Below are 7,818 nucleotides of genomic sequence, written 5' to 3' on the forward strand. Positions count from 1 at the left end.
ATAAGAACAGCTGCCCACCACCTAAGATGAGTTATTCTAGAAGATGATACCACCACTTGTGTCCTATGCAGCCCTTGGTGACTGGACCACCTTTTGGTATCAGAACATGACTGGGCAAGCTTCTCTTCAATCACCACTGTTTCTCTGAATCAGACATGCATTGAAATATGCCAGTGCCTTGACTATATCCACCATTGCCACACCTGACCCAAGACATTTGAAGGCACTGGGGGGTCTTGAATGCAAAGCACCATGTGTGTTGGAGCCTGGGAGGGAGACCCATGGACTCATTTCTTGCTGTTATTAGCAGCTCGGAGCTCAAGTGTCTCACTCAGAGTACTGACAGTGGCATTATCTTCAAATCCAGAACTGTGTAGAGGATTAAATTTACTAAGACACCGGTGGGCTCTCAAATATCCCATGGATCTGGCTCCTGGGATGTGGTTCAAGGTAATATGCATCAAACTCTGGCCACCTTTGGAGAGCCTAATATGTGCTCTGGACAGGTCTGGGAGTGTGGAACCAAGAGGTAGCAACAGCAGAAGCAGGTCCTGATTGATACACTCTGGGACTCGGGGAGGCAGGAATGTGCCCCAGGACTGGGCTTCCTTGGAGACCATCTGAGACCCTGTCAGGGGCCGCGGACACTTAGGGTCCTGGACTGGAGACTCTGCTGTCAGGCAAGCAAGCACCTGCAGTTTTGCCATAGGACTTGGGTTCCCTGAGCCAGTAGTGCCTGTGGGAGCAAAGACCCATATGCCCTCACTTCTGTAATTTCATTTCTTGGCAGGGTTTGGGTAACCTCAGGAGCAGTGGTCCCACACTGTCTACCTACCTACTCTAATAGTCATTTTCCTTTGGTATTATGTAACTGCATCCCTTTCCAACTGGAACAAGGACACTACAACCCATGTAAGTGGGCTCTAAATAAAGTTCTAAAGGAGAAATTCCGGAACAAACAAATAAAATAAAACCAAAAACAAACAAAAAAACACCCCATCAAATTTGAATAATGGCAGTATCATGGGGTTATTTGTAGCCCCAGGGGAACTACTTTGGATGCTACATAGAACCTTGTACACAGATGTCAAGAAAGTGTATTAAGGCATTATGTTTTAAATCTTATTTGCTTGCCCACATAGGCTATTTTTTCAGAAATCTTAATATTCACATTTTACATGTTTACAATGCTTGCCGGTATCAGGCTCTGCTCTAGGAAATCCACACATATGACACGTTCATTCTCCTAGCAACCCTAGGAGGAATGTATTCTTGCTCTCTCCATTTTCCTTGTAAGCAACTTGCCAAACGCCATACAGCTCTCAAGCGGAGGAAATGAGGTTCAAACCCATGTGGTCTGTGTTGGGAGCTTGGTTCTCCAGCAACTACTTGCCCAGCTCCTGGTGATGTCACGTACTCACAGGATATTTCCAAATTTAAACTGATATACAAGCAATCTTTAGAAACAGCTCCAATCCAGGAGAGGATAATGACCTTCTTTTCACCCCCTCCACTGAATGCCATGTAGATCTTACACTTCTCAGGAGAAGTGTATCAAGTTAGGTTTCCTTTTGGGAAAGCCACAGAAACAAATGCTGGTTAAGATCATCCAGAAGGGGAATTTGTTGGAGGGATTCTCTGTGGACCAGGGAATGGGAGTGAAGCTGGAAAATCTGGCCCAAGAATAGGATGGGAGGAGCCACAACAGAATCCTGTCTGCTGGGGGGTGAGGGTGGGGAAGCTTCTGGCAGGGCTCAGAATTCAGGCACTGGTGCTGGGAGAATGGGCTCCGTTCCACGTGGGTCTTGGGAGAATAAGTCTGATTGTCCAAGCTCAAGTCCCGTGCCTTCCCAGTGGCTGGGCAGAATGGGGAGGGAGAGGTTTGGTGAAGGAGCCTTTGGGTACTTCCCTCGGAGGTGAAACGTGTGGGACTTAGCAGGGGAAGGCAAGGGCCTCATGAGCTACCACAGCATGGAATGGGGGAGAGGTGAGCACGAATGGGGAGGAGGAGGGAGTCAGAAGAAACTGATCTGAAAGCAATCATAATAGAACAAGTGGGCGGTAGTGTAGCACTTATACTTGGGCAATGGAAGAGAGACTGGGGAGACAAGCAAGGTTTTAAGAGGGTGACCGACCAGGAGTTTTCTTCTTTGTCCTCCCCTGTACTTCAGGTTTTGAGCATCACCTCCTGCCCCAGGTCCATTTGGGCAACTCTGAGAGTTAAAAGCTCGTCTATTTCCACATAGATCTTCTGGCCCCGAGACCCTCAACTGTTGACCCCTCCCCTCAAATCCTAAATCTCATCTCAGTATCATTTTGTTCCCAGTATTTTCAATCCAAAGTCATTTTACATCTGATAGAGACCACAGCAAGTATGGTTTATGGTTTATCTTTTTAATGTAAATGTAATTTCAGAAGCAGACCATGCCCCTTGATTATAGGCAAAATCAAACCTAATATTAGTTTGGATTTATTTTACTGTAAATATTATTTACCCTCGAAAAACAGACCTACCCCAATTAGCATTGTGAATTGTCTGCCCTATAATGACCAGATATCCCATTCTATTACATTACTGAAATCATTTGCATAGTAATTATGGTTTAGCTTTATGTGTGATTGGAATTGTTTCCCTCCTGGTAATGTTGTGCAATGGTCTCTCATTAATCACATGGAAAACCTTGCCAGATGGCAGAATTAAGGAAGTACAGTCATACACTCCCACTAAACTCATGGTCATTGTAGGTTATAAACCAATGATTCAGTTTGCTCCGCTTTCTTCCTTCTTTTTTTTTAGTTTTTAAACCACTCCTGCAACAGGAAAACAATTTAAATTGCAAATGTGATAGATCTACAGAAATTTTATTTAAAAATTCAAGTGTGAATTACCCATCTTGTTCCTTCCCTCTTCTAGATTTCTCCCTCCTCTAATATGACAAATGAAGCCTGAAAACAAATATCATAAGATATTAAGGCAATTGAGACATATTTATCTCTGCACGTGTGTGTGTGTAATCTGTGTTAAGTAAACTAAATGTAGTGTAGGAAAACCTGGACTTGCATAACAGGACACAACAAAACAAAACTGGAGACGTAAACTTCACTTTATAAAAGAATTCTTTTAAAGAATAACTTCAAAAAATATTTTCAAATCCTAAGTGCCCCTGGTGCAATTAAAATATTAATCTGTAATTTTTTTATTTTTTTCAAAAAGGTTATTCAATAAAATAATCTAAATTCATGTGCACCCATATACACGTGTGTGCACACAGGCACACACACTCCCACATGCATATCCATCACCTAAACATCTGAGGCAAGATGGTATAGTGGAAAGAATGCTGGTGTAGAGCCAGGGAGAGCTGGTCCATCTGTGGCTACGACTGCATGTAAGTCTATCTATCTGAGCATTAGTTTCCTCATCTGTGCAACAGCATTAAATAATACTCTATCGGTATTAGCTGGGATACAGCTTGACACTTGTAGCAAAGGCGTCGAAGCAGAAAGCAAGACAGAAGGATGTCAGGCTCCTCACAAACAGCTGAAGTCAGAAACTCATGCTCTCTCTATTTGTTGCTCCTTGTCTCTGGGTGGGGGTGGTACTCTTGTTCACAAGATCCAAAATAGGTCACCACCACGTCTATATTCCAGCCTGTAGGAAATAGAAAGTATTAAGAAAGAAAGATGGAGAGTAAAAAGATGAAAGAAAGAAAGAAAAAGAAGAAAGAAAGAAAGAAAGAAAGAAAGAAAGAAAGAAAGAAAGAAAGAAAGAAAGAAAGAAGGAAGGAAGGAAGGAAGGAAGGAAGGAAGGAAGGAAGGAAGGAAGGAAAGGTAAAGGCACCATGAGCTTTGAACAACCTGCCTGGAAGTTGCACAGACCACTTCTCTTCACACCCATTGGAGAGAACTTGGTGATGTAGTTACATCTAGCTGTAAGGGAAGCTGAGCATCAGCAGCTTTCCTTTGTTGCTTTTGGTTTACTTTGCGCTCATTTACTTTGTGCTCATTGAAAATGAGGGAGGGCTCTATTACTAAGGAAGAAGGGGGAATGGACGTTGGGGGATGCCTAGCAGTCTTCTAATCCATGCCGCGTGGTGGTTTGGAGAATTCAATGAGATAATGATGCCCAGTGCGGTCTATATTCAAAATAAATCCCTTTGCACACCCATATTCATCACAACGCTATTCACAATGGCCAAGAGGTGGAAACAATCCAAATGTCCATTGGTGGGTGAATGGGCAAACAGAATGTGGTACATACATACAAGGGACTTATTCAGCCCTGAAAAGGAAGGACATCCTGACACATGTTACAATGTGAAGGAATGTTTTGGACATTATGCTAAGTGAAGTAAGCCAGTCACTAAAAGACAAATAGTAGGTGATTCTGCTTCTACGATGTATGTGGAGTAGTCAAAAATCATAGAGACAGAAAGTAGGATGGTGGTTGCTGAGTGCTGGGGAAAGGGGAATGGGGAGTTGCTGCTTCATGGGGACAGAGTTGTCGTTTTGCAAGATGGAAAGAGTCTTGCGGGTGGATGGTGGGTGATGCTTGCAAGACAGTGTGAAGGTATTTAAAACCACTGAGTCATACATTTCAAAATGGTTATGATGTTAAATTTTATGTGTTTTTGACCACAATTAAGAGTAAACAAATAAGTAAAGTAGAAGGTAAATCCCACTGGACACTGTGCTCTGTACGGATCCCCTTGGGTCCCTCTTACTGCATCTGTGAGCCCCTTTCCTGGTTTCAGAGTATTTTATTCCCAAAGCCTATGCCTAGGACTCTTTTCTGAGCATTTCCCTGGGGCTCCTGGAGGCAGCCTATGCAGAATCCAGAGTGCCTGGGACTTCAACTTGAGAGCAGAGCTTGGAGGATGGCTGAAAGCCCAGCTCCCAGATGTCTTCCTGTCAGCTCTAATACGTAATTATCTGTCTCTATGATATTTTAGTTGGTACATATATATATAGCACTTCCTAGTGGTCCTTAAACATATCACTTGCTTTCTCTGAACCTCAGTTTTCTGCCTAAAAATGTGAGTGAACTACTTCCTCCAACGCAGGGTCCCATAGGAAAGAGCTGTTGCCTAGACACCCGGAGCACTTTGGCTCTGAGTTCAAGGTGAGACCTTTTCTCTCCTCCAGAGTTCTGAGCTTCGGGAGGAATTTGACCAGATCCTGAGGGCACTTGGAAAGAGACATGGCTCTTAAACACATCTGGATACTAAAGGGACTCTGCTGAGGAATAAATTGTTAGAGCTGCTCCCTGGGCTGGTGATTCTGCCCTGGGGGTTGTGCTGGTGGGTGGAGCTGTGCGTGCAGGCCCTGCGAGGCCTGTCGTTGGTATGGCCCCGGGTCTTCTCCCTTGTGGCCTGGTCACGGCCCAATACTCTTTCTTGGCCCACTGGGCCTCATCCCAGCTTTTCTTTGCACCATAGAACCCCTGGGCTCCTGTCACTTCCATATCTAGCCTTTTGCCACAGGGGACACATAGCAGTCATTTCGCTCTCCACCCAGCTCCCTGCTGCCTCCCTCTTTGAGGACAGGCAGGGACTCCTGTTTCCCATTCTTCCTACGTGGAAACTGAGGGCATCTCCATCTTTGCTCAGTATCAAACCTATCCCCTTTGCTCTTCCTCGATATCTCCACTTTGATGACGACTAAGCATTTCAGATCTTACATGGACAACTGACCTTCCCCCGCCCAGAGCTACTCTATTCAACGTCTTTCCAACCTTGGGTACCATCAGCTTCACTTTCCAGTTGCCTACAGCCAAGAACACTGGTATCATCTATGACTCTTCTGTTTTTCTCCCACTTCCACATCCAGTGGCACAGAAACTGGCATGGGCTCCGTCTTCAAAAGTTTCCCAAACTCAATGACTTCCCCCCGCTTTACTGCGACATTCCACTCCTTTGCCTGCATTACCAAAATGGCTGCCAACACTTAGGCCCCCTTAGAGTCTATTCTTCCCATAGCGGACAGCACCATATTTTAAAAACCCATTCTATATAATTTATTTAGGTATCATACTTACTGTCTCTCTCCCCTGGAACCTAAGCCTTATGAAAGGAGACAATGTGGTTTTGTTCCTGACGTACTGGATCAGTGTGTCTGATGTGCCAAAGGCACTCTGGGATTCTTTTTTTCTTTTTCTTTTTCTTTTTTTTTTAAGATTTTATTTATTTATCTGAGAGAGAGAGAGAGAGAGAGCACGAGAGGGGGGAGGGTCAGAGGGAGAAGCAGACTCCCCGCTGAGTAGGGAGCCTGATGTGGGACTTGATCCTGGGACTCCAGGATCATGACCTGAGCCAAAGGCAGTCGCTTAACCAACTGAGTGACCCAGGGTCCCCGCGATTATTTTTTTTCAGTGATGTCACTGGGGCATCACGGGAGACGATATCTTCCCAAAGCCCCACGTGTGAGTGTGGCATGCGCCCTGCTCTTTTGTTATCCCCTCATTTCTTGGATGCACCCTTCCCTCCCCCAGCCAGAGCCCAGGGAGGGGAAATGAGGACACATCTGTCTCTTTGGCAGCTTATTTCCTGGGTGGGACCAGAATGGGGAGTGGGGTGAATGTTTTATTCTTCCCCCTTCTTGTCTCTTGGGACACCCTTTGTTACGTCTAATCCAGAGATGGCAGGTATTGGTCTTTTAAATTTCCTACATCTCATTCTCTTTTCTCTTAATCTAGCCCCGTGGCTAAGTTCAGTGATGAGCAGAGTGAGTCACAAGGGTTCAGGCTTATGAAATTTAGGCTATTTACCTGAAAGGGCATCGCTTTAAACTGGAAGAAATTTAGAGAACTTAACTTCATCTTGCTATTCACTGGGTGCAGTTTAGTATCCATTTGGATGCAGAAGGCAGGCATCAGACATAATAAAGTTATTTATCGTTAGTCCCCACCGTGTCTGCGATGTCCCTTCATAGACAGGCAAGGAACATAAATGAGCAAAGCAAGCAAAATGTAAAGCAAAAAAAGTGATGACAGTATTTGGAAACTGGAGAACTCATGCCCCATCCACAGAACCACTGCCAAAAAATCCATCCAACAAATACTAATTTTCCATAATTTGCTGGGAACAGTCTTAGGTACAGGGGATACAAGCCCCGTGGGACCAATCCCCACGTTGGGCTCTGTGCTCAGTGGGGAGTCTGCTTGAGATTCTCTCTCTCTCTCCCTCTGTCCCTCTCCCTTGCTCTCTCTCTCTAAAATAAATAAATAAATAAATAAATAAATAAATAAATAAATAAAATCTTTAAAAAAATAAAGCAGTTCTATTTTAGTTCTATATTTCCTAGTTACTTAAAGAAGTCCTCAGCTCTTGGATCTTAAACTCCTTCTAAGTGATGCAGCTATCATGTCACAGGACGTTACCAGGGAAACCTTCACCTTGATGATTTACTGGAAGAAGCAGGGGATGGATATTGGGCAGGTAAAAAGTTAGACTCTCTCTAGGACACAGTAAAAAGTAAAAATGGTACTAAGATCAATATGTTCTGACTCCAACTTGGAGTTCTTTCTACTACCACAGGAGTGGGCAAACATTTATTTAAAGTTGAAGAGGTAAACGTTTTAGGTTTTCCAGGCCTTAATATTTTCTGTCACAGATTCTCAAGTCTGCTGTTGTAGTGACAACAGCCACAATAACATAGAAATGAGTGTGCTGTAATCCCTACCTATGTCAAAGTTGAGATAAGAATTCTGATTCTAAATCTCCCTGTTTTCTTTGGCCTATTATTCAATAATAATATTGAAGATGGTATTTACATATTGGGAAACCATTACACCAGGGGTTCGGAAGCTTAGCTTCATGT

The sequence above is a fragment of the Callorhinus ursinus genome, unplaced genomic scaffold (genome assembly GCF_003265705.2).
Source record: "Callorhinus ursinus isolate GAN/ISIS: 27379988/994484 unplaced genomic scaffold, GSC_fseal_2.0 scaffold4, whole genome shotgun sequence".
Classification (NCBI taxonomy): domain Eukaryota; kingdom Metazoa; phylum Chordata; class Mammalia; order Carnivora; family Otariidae; genus Callorhinus; species Callorhinus ursinus.